We start from the raw sequence: 18,538 nt of genomic DNA on the forward strand, positions 1-18,538 counted from the left end.
GGTGTGAAGAGTCACCAACATGTGTTGCGGGTCAGAACACAGGTGTGAAGAGTCACCAGCATGTGTTGCGGGTCAGTACACAGGTGTGAAGAGTCACCAGCATGTGTTGCGTGTCAGTACAAAGGTGTGAAGAGTCACCAGCATGACTTGCGGGTCAGAACACAGATATGAAGAGTCACCAGCATGTGTTGTGGGTCAGTACACAGGTGTGAAGAGTCACCAGCATGTGTTGCGGGTCAGTACACAGGTGTGAAGAGTAACCAGCATGTGTTGCGGGTCAGTACACAGGTGTGAAGAGTCACCAGCATTTGTTGTGGGTCAGAACACAGATGTGAAGAGTCACTAGCATGTGATGCGGGTCAGTAAACAGGTGTGAAGAGTCACCAGCATGAGTTGCGGGTCAGAATACAGATATGAAGAGTCACCAGCATGTGTTGCGGGTCAGTACACAGGTGTGAAGAGTCACCAGCATGTGTTGCGGGTCAGTACACAGTTGTGAAGAGTCACCAGCATTTGTTGCGGGTCAGAACACAGATATGACGTGCCACCAGCATGTGTTGCGGGTCAGTACACAGGTGTGAAGAGTCACCAGTATGAGTTTCGGGTCAGATCACAGATGTGAAAAGTCACCACCATGTTTTGCGGATCAGAACACAGGTGTGAGGAGTCACCAGCATGAGTTTCGGGTCAGAACACAGATGTGAAATGTCACCAGCATGTGTTGCGGGTCAGAACACAGGTGTGAAGAGTCACCAGCATGTGTTGCGGGTCAATGAGTCACCAGCATGTGTTGCGGGTCAAAGAGTCACCAGCATGAGTTGCGGGTCAGAACATAGGTGTGAAGAGTCACCAGCATGTGTTGCGGGTCAACGAGTCACCAGCATGAGTTGTGGGTCAGAACATAGGTGTGATGAGTCACCAGCATGTGTTGTGGGTCAGAACACAGATGTGAAGAGTCACCAACATGGTTTGCGGGTCAGAACACAAATGTGAAGAGTCACCAGCATGTGTTGCGGGTCAGTACACAGAAGTGAAGAGTCACCAGCATGTGTTGTGGGTCAGAACACAGGTGTGAAGGGTCACCAGCATGAGTTGCGGGTCAGTAAACAGATGTGAAGAGTCACCAGCATGAGTTTCGGGTCAGTACACAGGTGTGAAGAGTCACCAGCATGTGTTACGGGTCAGAACACAGGTGTGAAGAGTCACCAGCATGTGTTGCGGGTCAGAACACAGGTGTGAAGAGTCACCAGCATGTGTTGCGGGTCAGTACACAGGTGTGAAGAGTCACCAGCATGACTTGCGGGTCAGAACACAGATATGAAGAGTCACCAGCATGTGTTGCGGGTCAGTACACAGGTTTGAAGAGTCACCAGCATGTGTTGCGGGTCAGTACACAGGTGTGAAGAGTCACCAGCATGTGTTGCGGGTCAACGAGTCACCAGCATGAGTTGTGGGTCAGAACATAGGTGTGATGAGTCACCAGCATGTGTTGTGGGTCAGAACACAGATGTGAAGAGTCACCAACATGGTTTGCGGGTCAGAACACAAATATGAAGAGTCACCAGCATGTGTTGCGGGTGAGTACACAGAAGTGAAGAGTCAACAGCATGTGTTGTGGGTCAGAACACAGGTGTGAAGGGTCACCAGCATGAGTTGCGGGTCAGTAAACAGATATGAAGAGTCACCAGCATGAGTTTCGGGTCAGTACACAGGTGTGAAGAGTCACCAGCATGTGTTACGGGTCAGAACACAGGTGTGAAGAGTCACCAGCATGTGTTACGGGTCAGAACACAGGTGTGAAGAGTCACCAGCATGTGTTGCGGGTCAGAACACAGGTGTGAAGAGTCACCAGCATGTGTTGCGGGTCAGAACACAGGTGTGAAGAGTCACCAGCATGACTTGCGGGTCAGAACACAGATATGAAGAGTCACCAGCATGTGTTGCGGGTCAGTACACAGGTTTGAAGAGTCACCAGCATGTGTTGCGGGTCAGTACACAGGTGTGAAGAGTCACCAGCATGTGTTGCGGGTCAGTACACAGGTGTGAAGAGTCACCAGCATTTGTTGCGGGTCAGAACACAGATGTGAAGAGTCACCAGCATGTGATGCGGGTCAGTAAACAGGTGTGAAGAGTCACCAGCATGAGTTGCGGGTCAGAATACAGATATGAAGAGTCACCAGCATGTGTTGCGGGTCAGTACACAGGTGTGAAGTGTCACCAGCATGTGTTGCGGGTCAGTACACAGTTGTGAAGAGTCACCAGCATTTGTTGCGGGTCAGAACACAGATGTGACGTAACACCAGCATGTGTTGCGGGTCAGTACACAGGTGTGAAGAGTCACCAGTATGAGTTTCGGGTCAGATCACAGATGTGAAAAGTCACAAGCATGTGGTGAGAATCAGAACACAGGTGTGAGGAGTCACCAGCATGAGTTTCGGGTCAGAACACAGATGTGAAATGTCACCAGCATGTGTTGCGGGTCAGAACACAGGTGTGAAGAGTCACCAGCATGTGTTGCGGGTCAAAGAGTCACCAGCATGTGTTGCGGGTCAAAGAGTTACCAGCATGAGTTGCGGGTCAGAACACAGATGTGAAGAGTCACCAGCATGGTTTGCGGGTCAGAACACAGATGTGAAGAGTCACCAGCATGTGTTGCGGGTCAGTACACAGGTGTGAAGAGTCACCAGAATGTGTTGCGGGTCAGAACACAGGTGTGAAGAGTCACCAGCATGTGTTGCGGGTCAGAACAAAGGTGTGAAGAGTCACCAGCATGAGTTGCGGGTCAGAACACAGATGTGAAGAGTCACCAGCATGTGTTGCGGGTCAAAACACATGTGAAGAGTCACCAGCATGTGTTGCGGGTAAGTATACAGATGTGAAGAGTCACCAGCATGTGCTGCTTTTCAGAACACGTGAAGAGTCACCAGCATGAGTTGCGGGTCAGTACACAGATGTGAAGAGTCACCAGCATGTGTTGCGGGTCAGAAAACAGGTGTGACGTGCCAGCATTATGTGTTTCGGGTCAGTACAAAGGTGTGAAGAGTCACCAGCATGAGTTTCGGGTCAGAACACAGATATGAAAAGTCACCAGCATGTGTTGCGGATCAGAACACAGGTGTGAAGAGTCACCAGCATGAGTTTCGGGTCAGAACACAGATGTGAAAAGTCACCAGCATGTGTTGCGGGTCAACGAGTCACCAGCATGAGTTGTGGGTCAGAACATAGGTGTGATGAGTCACCAACATGTGTTGTGGGTCAGAACACAGATGTGAAGAGTCACCAACATGGTTTGCGGGTCAGAACACAAATGTGAAGAGTCACCAGCATGTGTTGCGGGTCAGTACACAGAAGTGAAGAGTCACCAGCATGTGTTGTGGGTCAGAACACAGGTGTGAAGGGTCACCAGCATGAGTTGCGGGTCAGTAAACAGATGTGAAGAGTCACCAGCATGAGTTTCGGGTCAGTACACAGGTGTGAAGAGTCACCAGCATGTGTTGCGGGTCAGAACACAGGTGTGAAGAGTCACCAGCATGTGTTGCGGGTCAACGAGTCACCAGCATGAGTTTTGGGTCAGAACATAGGTGTGATGAGTCACCAGCATGTGTTGTGGGTCAGAACACAGATGTGAAGAGTCACCAACATGGTTTGCGGGTCAGAACACAAATGTGAAGAGTCACCAGCATGTGTTGCGGGTCAGTACACAGAAGTGAAGAGTCACCAGCTTGTGTTGTGGGTCAGAACACAGGTGTGAAGGGTCACCAGCATGAGTTGCGGGTCAGTAAACAGATGTGAAGAGTCACCAGCATGAGTTTCGGGTCAGTACACAGGTGTGAAGAGTCACCAGCATGTGTTACGGGTCAGAACACAGGTGTGAACAGTCACCAGCATGTGTTGCGGGTCAGAACACAGGTGTGAAGAGTCACCAGCATGTGTTGCGGGTCAGTACACAGGTGTGAAGAGTCACCAGCATGACTTGCGGGTCAGAACACAGATATGAAGAGTCACCAGCATGTGTTGCGGGTCAGTACACAGGTTTGAAGAGTCACCAGCATGTGTTGCGGGTCAGTACACAGGTGTGAAGAGTCACCAGCATGTGTTGCGGGTCAACGAGTCACCAGCATGAGTTGTGGGTCAGAACATAGGTGTGATGAGTCACCAGCATGTGTTGTGGGTCAGAACACAGATGTGAAGAGTCACCAACATGGTTTGCGGGTCAGAACACAAATATGAAGAGTCACCAGCATGTGTTGCGGGTGAGTACACAGAAGTGAAGAGTCAACAGCATGTGTTGTGGGTCAGAACACAGGTGTGAAGGGTCACCAGCATGAGTTGCGGGTCAGTAAACAGATATGAAGAGTCACCAGCATGAGTTTCGGGTCAGTACACAGGTGTGAAGAGTCACCAGCATGTGTTACGGGTCAGAACACAGGTGTGAAGAGTCACCAGCATGTGTTACGGGTCAGAACACAGGTGTGAAGAGTCACCAGCATGTGTTGCGGGTCAGAACACAGGTGTGAAGAGTCACCAGCATGTGTTGCGGGTCAGAACACAGGTGTGAAGAGTCACCAGCATGACTTGCGGGTCAGAACACAGATATGAAGAGTCACCAGCATGTGTTGCGGGTCAGTACACAGGTTTGAAGAGTCACCAGCATGTGTTGCGGGTCAGTACACAGGTGTGAAGAGTCACCAGCATGTGTTGCGGGTCAGTACACAGGTGTGAAGAGTCACCAGCATTTGTTGCGGGTCAGAACACAGATGTGAAGAGTCACCAGCATGTGATGCGGGTCAGTAAACAGGTGTGAAGAGTCACCAGCATGAGTTGCGGGTCAGAATACAGATATGAAGAGTCACCAGCATGTGTTGCGGGTCAGTACACAGGTGTGAAGTGTCACCAGCATGTGTTGCGGGTCAGTACACAGTTGTGAAGAGTCACCAGCATTTGTTGCGGGTCAGAACACAGATGTGACGTAACACCAGCATGTGTTGCGGGTCAGTACACAGGTGTGAAGAGTCACCAGTATGAGTTTCGGGTCAGATCACAGATGTGAAAAGTCACAAGCATGTGGTGAGAATCAGAACACAGGTGTGAGGAGTCACCAGCATGAGTTTCGGGTCAGAACACAGATGTGAAATGTCACCAGCATGTGTTGCGGGTCAGAACACAGGTGTGAAGAGTCACCAGCATGTGTTGCGGGTCAAAGAGTCACCAGCATGTGTTGCGGGTCAAAGAGTCACCAGCATGAGTTGCGGGTCAGAACACAGATGTGAAGAGTCACCAGCATGGTTTGCGGGTCAGAACACAGATGTGAAGAGTCACCAGCATGTGTTGCGGGTCAGTACACAGGTGTGAAGAGTCACCAGAATGTGTTGCGGGTCAGAACACAGGTGTGAAGAGTCACCAGCATGTGTTGCGGGTCAGAACAAAGGTGTGAAGAGTCACCAGCATGAGTTGCGGGTCAGAACACAGATGTGAAGAGTCACCAGCATGTGTTGCGGGTCAGAACACATGTGAAGAGTCACCAGCATGTGTTGCGGGTAAGTATACAGATGTGAAGAGTCACCAGCATGTGCTGCTTTTCAGAACACGTGAAGAGTCACCAGCATGAGTTGCGGGTCAGTACACAGATGTGAAGAGTCACCAGCATGTGTTGCGGGTCAGAAAACAGGTGTGACGTGCCAGCATTATGTGTTTCGGGTCAGTACACAGGTGTGAAGAGTCACCAGCATGAGTTTCGGGTCAGAACACAGATATGAAAAGTCACCAGCATGTGTTGCGGATCAGAACACAGGTGTGAAGAGTCACCAGCATGAGTTTCGGGTCAGAACACAGATGTGAAAAGTCACCAGCATGTGTTGCGGGTCAGAACACAGGTGTGAAGAGTCACCAGCATGTGTTGCGGGTCAACGAGTCACCAGCATGAGTTGTGGGTCAGAACATAGGTGTGATGAGTCACCAACATGTGTTGTGGGTCAGAACACAGATGTGAAGAGTCACCAACATGGTTTGCGGGTCAGAACACAAATGTGAAGAGTCACCAGCATGTGTTGCGGGTCAGTACACAGAAGTGAAGAGTCACCAGCATGTGTTGTGGGTCAGAACACAGGTGTGAAGGGTCACCAGCATGAGTTGCGGGTCAGTAAACAGATGTGAAGAGTCACCAGCATGAGTTTCGGGTCAGTACACAGGTGTGAAGAGTCACCAGCATGTGTTGCGGGTCAGAACACAGGTGTGAAGAGTCACCAGCATGTGTTGCGGGTCAACGAGTCACCAGCATGAGTTTTGGGTCAGAACATAGGTGTGATGAGTCACCAGCTTGTGTTGTGGGTCAGAACACAGATGTGAAGAGTCACCAACATGGTTTGCGGGTCAGAACACAAATGTGAAGAGTCACCAGCATGTGTTGCGGGTCAGTACACAGATGTGAAGAGTCACCAGCATGTGTTGTGGGTCAGAACACAGGTGTGAAGGGTCACCAGCATGAGTTGCGGGTCAGTAAACAGATGTGAAGAGTCACCAGCATGAGTTTCGGGTCAGTACACAGGTGTGAAGAGTCACCAGCATGTGTTACGGGTCAGAACACAGGTGTGAACAGTCACCAGCATGTGTTGCGGGTCAGAACACAGGTGTGAAGAGTCACCAGCATGTGTTGCGGGTCAGTACACAGGTGTGAAGAGTCACCAGCATGTGTTGCGTGTCAGTACACAGGTGTGAAGAGTCACCAGCATGACTTGCGGGTTAGAACACAGGTGTGAAGAGTCACCAGCATGTGTTGCGGGTCAGTACACAGGTGTGAAGAGTCACCAGCATGTGTTGCGGGTCAGTACACAGGTGTGAAGAGTCACCAGCATTTGTTGCGGGTCAGAACACAGATGTGACGTGCCACCAGCATGTGTTGCGGGTCAGTACACAGGTGTGAAGAGTCACCAGTATGAGTTTCGGGTCAGATCACAGATGTGAAAAGTCACCAGCATGTGTTGCGGATCAGAACACAGGTGTGAGGAGTCACCAGCATGAGTTTCGGGTCAGAACACAGATGTGAAAAGTCACCAGCATGTGTTGCGGATCAGAACACAGGTGTGAAGAGTCACCAGCATGAGTTTCGGGTCAGAACACAGATGTGAAAAGTCACCAGCATGTGTTGCGGGTCAGAACACAGGTGTGAAGAGTCACCAGCATGTGTTGCGGGTCAACGAGTCACCAGCATGAGTTGTGGGTCAGAACATAGGTGTGATGAGTCACCAACATGTGTTGTGGGTCAGAACACAGATGTGAAGAGTCACCAACATGGTTTGCGGGTCAGAACACAAATGTGAAGAGTCACCAGCATGTGTTGCGGGTCAGTACACAGAAGTGAAGAGTCACCAACATGGTTTGCGGGTCAGAACACAAATGTGAAGAGTCACCAGCATGTGTTGCGGGTCAGTACACAGAAGTGAAGAGTCACCAGCATGTGTTGTGGGTCAGAACACAGGTGTGAAGGGTCACCAGCATGAGTTGCGGGTCAGTAAACAGATGTGAAGAATCACCAGCATGAGTTTCGGGTCAGTACACAGGTGTGAAGAGTCACCAGCATGTGTTGCGGGTCAGTACACAGGTGTGAAGAGTCACCAGCATGTGTTGCGGGTCAGAACACAGGTGTGAAGAGTCACCAGCATGTGTTGCGGGTCAACGAGTCACCAGCATGAGTTGTGGGTCAGAACATAGGTGTGATGAGTCACCAGCATGTGTTGTGGGTCAGAACACAGATGTGAAGAGTCACCAACATGGTTTGCGGGTCAGAACACAAATGTGAAGAGTCACCAGCATGTGTTGCGGGTCAGTACACAGAAGTGAAGAGTCACCAGCATGTGTTGTGGGTCAGAACACAGGTGTGAAGGGTCACCAGCATGAGTTGCGGGTCAGTAAACAGATGTGAAGAGTCACCAGCATGAGTTTCGGGTCAGTACACAGGTGTGAAGAGTCACCAGCATGTGTTACGGGTCAGAACACAGGTGTGAACAGTCACCAGCATGTGTTGCGGGTCAGAACACAGGTGTGAAGAGTCACCAGCATGTGTTGCGGGTCAGTACACAGGTGTGAAGAGTCACCAGCATGTGTTGCGTGTCAGTACACAGGTGTGAAGAGTCACCATTATGACTTGCGGGTCAGAACACAGGTGTGAAGAGTCACCAGCATGTGTTGCGGGTCAGTACACAGGTGTGAAGAGTCACCAGCATGTGTTGCGGGTCAGTACACAGGTGTGAAGAGTCACCAGCATTTGTTGCGGGTCAGAACACAGATGTGACGTGCCACGAGCATGTGTTGCGGGTCAGTACACAGGTGTGAAGAGTCACCAGTATGAGTTTCGGGTCAGATCACAGATGTGAAAAGTCACCAGCATGTGTTGCGGATCAGAACACAGGCGTGAGGAGTCACCAGCATGAGTTTCGGGTCAGAACACAGATGTGAAATGTCACCAGCATGTGTTGCGGGTCAGAACACAGGTGTGAAGAGTCAGCAGCATGTGTTGCGGGTCAAAGAGTCACCAGCATGTGTTGCGGGTCAAAGAGTCACCAGCATGTGTTGCGGGTCAGTAAACAGGTGTGAAGAGTCACCAGCATGAGTTGCGGGTCAGTACACAGGTGTGAAGAGTCACCAGCATGAGTTTCGGGTCAGAAAACAGATGTGAAAAGTCACCAGCATGTGTTGCGGATCAGAACACAGGTGTGAAGAGACACCAGCATGAGTTTCGGGTCAGAACACAGATGTGAAAAGTCACCAGCATGTGTTGCGGGTCAGAACACAGGTGTGAAGAGTCACCAGCATGTGTTGCGGGTCAAAGAGTCACCAGCATGAGTTGCGGGTCAGAACATAGGTGTGATGAGTCACCAGCATGTGTTGTGGGTCAGAACACAGATGTGAAGAGTCACCAGCATGGTTTTCGGGTCAGAACACAGATTTGAAGAGTCACCAGCGTGAGTTGCGGGTCAGTACACAGGTGTGAAGAGTCACCAGCATGTGTTGCGGGACAGAACACAGGTGTGAAGAGTCACCAGCATGTGTTGCGGGTCAGAACACAGGTGTGAAGAGTCACCAGCATGAGTTGCGGGTCAGTACACAGATGTGAACAGTCACCAGCATGAGTTGCGGGTCAGTACACAGGTGTAAAGAGTCACCAGTATGTTTTGCGGGTCAGTACACAGGTGTGAAGAGTCACCAGCATGTGTTGCGGGTCAGAACACAGGTGTGACGTGCCAGCAGCATGTGTTTCGGGTCAGTACACAGGTGTGAAGAGTCACCAGCATGTGTTGCGGATCAGAACACAGGTGTGAAGAGTCACCAGCATGAGTTTCGGGTCAGAACACAGATGTGAAAAGTCACCAGCATGTGTTGCGGGTCAGAACACAGGTGTGAAGAGTCACCAGCATGTGTTGCGGGTCAACGAGTCACCAGCATGAGTTGCGGGTCAGAACATAGGTGTGAAGAGTCACCAGCATGTGTTGCGGGTCAGTACACAGGTGTGAAGAGTCACCAGCATGAGTTGCGGGTCAGTACACAGGTGTGAAGAGTCACCAGAATGTGTTGCGGGTCAGAACACAGGTGTGAAGAGTCACCAGCATGTGTTGCGGGTCAAAGAGTCACCAGCATGAGTTGCGGGTCAGAACATAGGTGTGATGAGTCACCAGCATGTGTTGTGGGTCAGAACACAGATGTGAAGAGTCACCAGCATGGTTTGCGGGTCAGAACACAGATGTGAAGAGTCACCAGCATGTGTTGCGGGTCAGTACACAGGTGTGAAGAGTCACCAGAATGTGTTGCGGGTCAGAACACAGGTGTGAAGAGTCACCAGCATGTGTTGCAGGTCAGAACACAGGTGTGAAGAGTCACCAGCATGAGTTGCGGGTCAGAACACAGATGTGAAGGGTCACCAGCATGTGTTGCGGGTCAGAACACATGTGAAGAGTCACCAGCATGTGTTGCGGGTCAGTATACAGATGTGAAGAGTCACCAGCATGTGCTGCTTTTCAGAACACGTGAAGAGTCACCAGCATGAGTTGCGGGTCAGTACACAGATGTGAACAGTCACCAGCATGAGTTGCGGGTCAGTACACAGATGTGAACAGTCACCAGCATGAGTTGCGGGTCAGTACACAGGTGTAAAGAGTCACCAGTATGTTTTGCGGGTCAGTACTCAGGTGTGAAGAGTCACCAGCATGTGTTGCGGGTCAGAACACAGGTGTGACGTGCCAGCAGCATGTGTTTCGGGTCAGTACACAGGTGTGAAGAGTCACCAGCATGAGTTTCGGGTCAGAACACAGATATGAAAAGTCACCAGCATGTGTTGCGGATCAGAACACAGGTGTGAAGAGTCACCAGCATGAGTTTCGGGTCAGAACACAGATGTGAAAAGTCACCAGCATGTGTTGCGGGTCAGAACACAGGTGTGAAGAGTCACCAGCATGTGTTGCGGGTCAACGAGTCACCAGCATGAGTTGCGGGTCAGAACATAGGTGTGATGAGTCACCAGCATGTGTTGTGGGTCAGAACACAGATGTGAAGAGTCACCAACATGGTTTGCGGGTCAGAACACAAATGTGAAGAGTCACCAGCATGTGTTGCGGGTCAGTACACAGGTGTGAAGGGTCACCAGCATGAGTTGCGGGTCAGTAAACAGATGTGAAGAGTCACCAGCATGAGTTTCGGGTCAGTACACAGGTGTGAAGAGTCACCAGCATGTGTTGCGGGTCAGTACACAGGTGTGAAGAGTCACCAGCATGTGTTGCGGGTCAGAACACAGGTGTGAAGAGTCACCAGCATGTGTTGCGGGTCAACGAGTCACCAGCATGAGTTGTGGGTCAGAACATAGGTGTGATGAGTCACCAGCATGTGTTGTGGGTCAGAACACAGATGTGAAGAGTCACCAACATGGTTTGCGGGTCAGAACACAAATGTGAAGAGTCACCAGCATGTGTTGCGGGTCAGTACACAGAAGTGAAGAGTCACCAGCATGTGTTGTGGGTCAGAACACAGGTGTGAAGGGTCACCAGCATGAGTTGCGGGTCAGTAAACAGATGTGAAGAGTCACCAGCATGAGTTTCGGGTCAGTACACAGGTGTGAAGAGTCACCAGCATGTGTTACGGGTCAGAACACAGGTGTGAAGAGTCACCAGCATGTGTTGCGGGTCAGAACACAGGTGTGAAGAGTCACCAGCATGTGTTGCGGGTCAGTACACAGGTGTGAAGAGTCACCAGCATGTGTTGCGTGTCAGTACACAGGTGTGAAGAGTCACCAGCATGACTTGCGGGTCAGAACACAGATATGAAGAGTCACCAGCATGTGTTGCGGGTCAGTAAACAGGTGTGAAGAGTCACCAGCATGTGTTGCGGGTCAGTACACAGGTGTGAAGAGTCACCAGCATGTGTTGCGGGTCAGTACACAGGTGTGAAGAGTCACCAGCATTTGTTGCGGGTCAGAACACAGATGTGACGTGCCACCAGCATGTGTTGCGGGTCAGTACACAGGTGTGAAGAGTCACCAGTATGAGTTTCGGGTCAGATCACAGATGTGAAAAGTCACCAGCATGTGTTGCGGATCAGAACACAGGTGTGAGGAGTCACCAGCATGAGTTTCGGGTCAGAACACAGATGTGAAATGTCACCAGCATGTGTTGCGGGTCAGAACACAGGTGTGAAGAGTCACCAGCATGTGTTGCGGGTCAAAGAGTCACCAGCATGTGTTGCGGGTCAAAGAGTCACCAGCATGAGTTGCGGGTCAGAACATAGGTGTGATGAGTCACCAGCATGTGTTGTGGGTCAGAACACAGATGTGAAGAGTCACCAGCATGGTTTGCGGGTCAGAACACAGATATGAAGAGACACCAGCATGTGTTGCGGGTCAGAACACAGGTGTGAAGAGTCACCAGCATGTGCTGCGGGTCAGAACACAGGTGTGAAGAGTCACAAGCATGAGTTACGGGTCAGTACACAGATGTGAACAGTCACCAGCATGAGTTGCGGGTCAGTACACAGGTGTGAAGAGTCACCAGCATGTATTGCAGGTCAATACACAGGTGTAAAGAGTCACCAGTATGTTTTGCGGGTCAGTACACAGGTGTGAAGAGTCACCAGCATGTGTTGCGGGTCAGAACACAGGTGTGACGTGCCAGCAGCATGTGTTTCGGGTCAGTACACAGGTGTGAAGAGTCACCAGCATGAGTTTCGGGTCAGAACACAGATGTGAAAAGTCACCAGCATGTGTTGCGGGTCAGAACACAGGTGTGAAGAGTCACCAGCATGTGTTGCGGGTCAACGAGTCACCAGCATGAGTTGCGGGTCAGAACATAGGTGTGATGAGTCACCAGCATGTGTTGTGGGTCAGAACACAGATGTGAAGAGTCACCAGCATGGTTTGCGGGTCAGAACACAGATGTGAAGAGACACCAGCATGTGTTGCGGGTCAGAACACAGGTGTGAAGAGTCACCAGCATGTGTTGCGGGTCAGAACACAGGTGTGAAGAGTCACCAGCATGAGTTACGGGTCAGTACACAGATGTGAACAGTCACCAGCATGAGTTGCGGGTCAGTACACAGGTGTGAAGAGTCACCAGCATGTATTGCAGGTCAATACACAGGTGTAAAGGGTCACCAGTATGTTTTGCGGGTCAGTACACAGGTGTGAAGAGTCACCAGCATGTGTTGCAGGTCAGAACACAGGTGTGACGTGCCAGCAGCATGTGTTTCGGGTCAGTACACAGGTGTGAAGAGTCACCAGCATGAGTTTCGGGTCAGAACACAGATGTGAAAAGTCACCAGCATGTGTTGCGGGTCAGAACACAGGTGTGAAGAGTCACCAGCATGTGTTGCGGGTCAACGAGTAACCAGCATGAGTTGCGGGTCAGAACATAGGTGTGATGAGTCACCAGCATGTGTTGTGGGTCAGAACACAGATGTGAAGAGTCACCAACATGGTTTGCGGGTCAGAACACAAATGTGAAGAGTCACCAGCATGTGTTGCGGGTCAGTACACAGAAGTGAAGAGTCACCAGCATGTGTTGTGGGTCAGAACACAGGTGTGAAGGGTCACCAGCATGAGTTGCGGGTCAGTAAACAGATGTGAAGAGTCACCAGCATGAGTTTCGGGTCAGTACACAGGTGTGAAGAGTCACCAGCATGTGTTACGGGTCAGAACACAGGTGTGAAGAGTCACCAGCATGTGTTGCGGGTCAGAACACAGGTGTGAAGAGTCACCAGCATGTGTTGCGGGTCAGTACACAGGTGTGAAGAGTCACCAGCATGTGTTGCGTGTCAGTACACAGGTGTGAAGAGTCACCAGCATGTGTTGCGGGTCAGTAAACAGGTGTGAAGAGTCACCAGCATGTGTTGCGGGTCAGAACACAGGTGTGAAGAGTCACCAGCATGTGTTGCGGGTCAGAACACAGGTGTGAAGAGTCACCAGCATGTGTTGCGTGTCAGTAAACAGGTGTGAAGAGTCACCAGCATGTGTTGCGGGTCAGTACACAGGTGTGAAGAGTCACCAGCATGTGTTGTGGGTCAGAACACAGGTGTGAAGAGTCACCAGCATGAGTTTCGGGTCAGAAAACAGATGTGAAAAGTCACCAGCATGTGTTGCGGATCAGAACACAGGTGTGAAGAGACACCAGCATGAGTTTCGGGTCAGAACACAGATGTGAAAAGTCACCAGCATGTGTTGCGGGTCAGAACACAGGTGTGAAGAGTCACCAGCATGTGTTGCGGGTCAAAGAGTCACCAGCATGAGTTGCGGGTCAGAACATAGGTGTGATGAGTCACCAGCATGTGTTGTGGGTCAGAACACAGATGTGAAGAGTCACCAGCATGGTTTTCGGGTCAGAACACAGATTTGAAGAGTCACCAGCGTGAGCTGCGGGTCAGTACACAGGTGTGAGGAGTCACCAGCATGTGTTGCGGGACAGAACACAGGTGTGAAGAGTCACCAGCATGTGTTGCGGGTCAGAACACAGGTGTGAAGAGTCACCAGCATGAGTTGCGGGCCAGTACACAGTGGTGAACAGTCACCAGCATGAGTTGCGGGTCAGTACACAGGTGTAAAGAGTCACCAGTATGTTTTGCGGGTCAGTACACAGGTGTGAAGAGTCACCAGCATGTGTTGCGGGTCAGAACACAGGTGTGACGTGCCAGCAGCATGTGTTTCGGGTCAGTACACAGGTGTGAAGAGTCACCAGCATGTGTTGCGGATCAGAACACAGGTGTGAAGAGTCACCAGCATGAGTTTCGGGTCAGAACACAGATGTGAAAAGTCACCAGCATGAGTTGCGGGCCAGTACACAGTGGTGAACAGTCACCAGCATGAGTTGCGGGTCAGTACACAGGTGTAAAGAGTCACCAGTATGTTTTGCGGGTCAGTACACAGGTGTGAAGAGTCACCAGCATGTGTTGCGGGTCAGAACACAGGTGTGACGTGCCAGCAGCATGTGTTTCGGGTCAGTACACAGGTGTGAAGAGTCACCAGCATGTGTTGCGGATCAGAACACAGGTGTGAAGAGTCACCAGCATGAGTTTCGGGTCAGAACACAGATGTGAAAAGTCACCAGCATGTGTTGCAGGTCAGAACACAGGTGTGAAGAGTCACCAGCATGTGTTGCGGGTCAACGAGTCACCAGCATGAGTTGCGGGTCAGAACATAGGTGTGAAGAGTCACCAGCATGTGTTGCGGGTCAGTACACAGGTGTGAAGAGTCACCAGAATGTGTTGCGGGTCAAAACACAGGTGTGAAGAGTCACCAGCATGTGTTGCGGGTCAGAACACAGGTGTGAAGAGTCACCAGCATGTGTTGTGGGTCAGAACACAGATGTGAAGAGTCACCAACATGGTTTGCGGGTCAGAACACAAATGTGAAGAGTCACCAGCATGTGTTGCGGGTCAGTACACAGAAGTGAAGAGTCACCCGCATGTGTTGCGGGTCAGAACACATGTGAAGAGTCACCAGCATGTGTTGCGGGTCAGTATACAGATGTGAAGAGTCACCAGCATGTGCTGCTTTTCAGAACACGTGAAGAGTCACCAGCATGAGTTGCGGGTCAGTACACAGATGTGAACAGTCACCAGCATGAGTTGCGGGTCAGTACACAGGTGTGAAGAGTCACCAGCATGTATTGCAGGTCAATACACAGGTGTAAAGAGTCACCAGCATGTGTTGCGGGTCAGTACACAGGTGTGAAGAGTCACCAGTATGTATTGCGGGTCAGAACACAGGTGTGACGTGCCAGCAGCATGTGTTTCGTGTCAGTACACAGGTGTGAAGAGTCACCAGCATGAGTTTCGGGTCAGAACACAGATATGAAAAGTCACCAGCATGTGTTGCAGATCAGAACACAGGTGTGAAGAGTCACCAGCATGAGTTTCGGGTCAGAACACAGATGTGAAAAGTCACCAGCATGTTTTGCGGGTCAGAACACAGGTGTGAAGAGTCACCAGCATGTGTTGCGGGTCAACGAGTCACCAGCATGAGTTGTGGGTCAGAACATAGGTGTGATGAGTCACCAGCATGTGTTGTGGGTCAGAACACAGATGTGAAGAGTCACCAACATGGTTTGCGGGTCAGAACACAAATGTGAAGAGTCACCAGCATGTGTTGCGGGTCAGTACACAGAAGTGAAGAGTCACCAGCATGTGTTGTGGGTCAGAACACAGGTGTGAAGGGTCACCAGCATGAGTTGCGGGTCAGTAAACAGATGTGAAGAGTCACCAGCATGAGTTTCGGGTCAGTACACAGGTGTGAAGAGTCACCAGCATGTGTTACGGGTCAGAACACAGGTGTGAAGAGTCACCAGCATGTGTTGCGGGTCAGAACACAGGTGTGAAGAGTCACCAGCATGTGTTGCGGGTCAGTACACAGGTGTGAAGAGTCACCAGCATGTGTTGCGTGTCAGTACACAGGTGTGAAGAGTCACCAGCATGACTTGCGGGTCAGAACACAGATATGAAGAGTCACCAGCATGTGTTGTGGGTCAGTACACAGGTGTGAAGAGTCACCAGCATGTGTTGCGGGTAAGTACACAGGTGTGAAGAGTCACCAGCATGTGTTGCGGGTCAGTACACAGGTGTGAAGAGTCACCAGCATTTGTTGTGGGTCAGAACACAGATGTGAAGAGTCACTAGCATGTGATGCGGGTCAGTAAACAGGTGTGAAGAGTCACCAGCATGAGTTGCGGGTCAGAATACAGATATGAAGAGTCACCAGCATGTGTTGCGGGTCAGTACACAGGTGTGAAGAGTCACCAGCATGTGTTGCGGGTCAGTACACAGTTGTGAAGAGTCACCAGCATTTGTTGCGGGTCAGAACACAGATATGACGTGCCACCAGCATGTGTTGCGGGTCAGTACACAGGTGTGAAGAGTCACCAGTATGAGTTTCGGGTCAGAACACAGATGTGAAAAGTCACCAGCATGTGTTGCGGATCAGAACACAGGTGTGAGGAGTCACCAGCATGAGTTTCGGGTCAGAACACAGATGTGAAATGTCACCAGCATGTGTTGCGGGTCAGAACACAGGTGTGAAGAGTCACCAGCATGTGTTGCGGGTCAATGAGTCACCAGCATGTGTTGCGGGTCAAAGAGTCACCAGCATGAGTTGCGGGTCAGAACATAGGTGTGAAGAGTCACCAGCATGTGTTGCGGGTCAACGAGTCACCAGCATGAGTTCTGGGTCAGAACATAGGTGTGATGAGTCACCAGCATGTGTTGTGGGTCAGAACACAGATGTGAAGAGTCACCAACATGGTTTGCGGGTCAGAACACAAATGTGAAGAGTCACCAGCATGTGTTGCGGGTCAGTACACAGAAGTGAAGAGTCACCAGCATGTGTTGTGGGTCAGAACACAGGTGTGAAGGGTCACCAGCATGAGTTGCGGGTCAGTAAACAGATGTGAAGAGTCACCAGCATGAGTTTCGGGTCAGTACACAGGTGTGAAGAGTCACCAGCATGTGTTACGGGTCAGAACACAGGTGTGAAGAGTCACCAGCATGTGTTGCGGGTCAGAACACAGGTGTGAAGAGTCACCAGCATGTGTTGCGGGTCAGTACACAGGTGTGAAGAGTCACCAGCATGACTTGCGGGTCAGAACACAGATATGAAGAGTCACCAGCATGTGTTGCGGGTCAGTACACAGGTTTGAAGAGTCACCAGCATGTGTTGTGGGTCAGTACACAGGTGTGAAGAGTCACCAGCATGTGTTGCGGGTCAACGAGTCACCAGCATGAGTTGTGGGTCAGAACATAGGTGTGATGAGTCACCAGCATGTGTTGTGGGTCAGAACACAGATGTGAAGAGTCACCAACATGGTTTGCGGGTCAGAACACAAATGTGAAGAGTCACCAGCATGTGTTGCGGGTGAGTACACAGAAATGAAGAGTCACCAGCATGTGTTGTGGGTCAGAACACAGGTGTGAAGGGTCACCAGCATGAGTTGCGGGTAAAGTAAACAGATATGAAGAGTCACCAGCATGAGTTTCGGGTCAGTACACAGGTGTGAAGAGTCACCAGCATGTGTTACGGGTCAGAACACAGGTGTGAAGAGTCACCAGCATGTGTTGCGGTTCAGAACACAGGTGTGAAGAGTCACCAGCATGTGTTGCGGGTCAGAACACAGGTGTGAAGAGTCACCAGCATGTGTTGCGGGTCAGAACACAGGTGTGAAGAGTCACCAGCATGACTTGCGGGTCAGAACACAGATATGAAGAGTCACCAGCATGTGTTGCGGGTCAGTACACAGGTTTGAAGAGTCACCAGCATGTGTTGCGGGTCAGTACACAGGTGTGAAGAGTCACCAGCATGTGTTCCGGGTCAGTACACAGGTGTGAAGAGTCACCAGCATTTGTTGCGGGTCAGTACACAGGTGTGAAGAGTCACCAGTATGAGTTTCGGGTCAGATCACAGATGTGAAAAGTCACCAGCATGTGTTGCGGATCAGAACAAAGGTGTGAGGAGTCACCAGCATGAGTTTCGGGTCAGAACACAGATGTGAAATGTCACCAGCATGTGTTGCGGGTCAGAACACAGGTGTGAAGAGTCACCAGCATGTGTTGCGGGTCAAAGAGTCACCAGCATGTGTTGCGGGTCAAAGAGTCACCAGCATGAGTTGCGGGTCAGAACATAGGTGTGATGAGTCACCAGCATGTGTTGTGGGTCAGAACACAGATGTGAAGAGTCACCAGCATGGTTTGCGGGTCAGAACACAGATGTGAAGAGACACCAGCATGTGTTGCGGGTCAGAACACAGGTGTGAAGAGTCACCAGCATGTGCTGCGGGTCAGAACACAGGTGTGAAGAGTCACAAGCATGAGTTACGGGTCAGTACACAGATGTGAACAGTCACCAGCATGAGTTGCGGGTCAGTACACAGGTGTGAAGAGTCACCAGCATGTATTGCAGGTCAATACACAGGTGTAAAGAGTCACCAGTATGTTTTGCGGGTCAGTACACAGGTGTGAAGAGTCACCAGCATGTGTTGCGGGTCAGAACACAGGTGTGACGTGCCAGCAGCATGTGTTTCGGGTC

The sequence above is a fragment of the Lampris incognitus genome, chromosome 8, assembly GCF_029633865.1.
Source record: "Lampris incognitus isolate fLamInc1 chromosome 8, fLamInc1.hap2, whole genome shotgun sequence".
NCBI classification, from domain to species: Eukaryota; Metazoa; Chordata; class Actinopteri; order Lampriformes; family Lampridae; genus Lampris; species Lampris incognitus.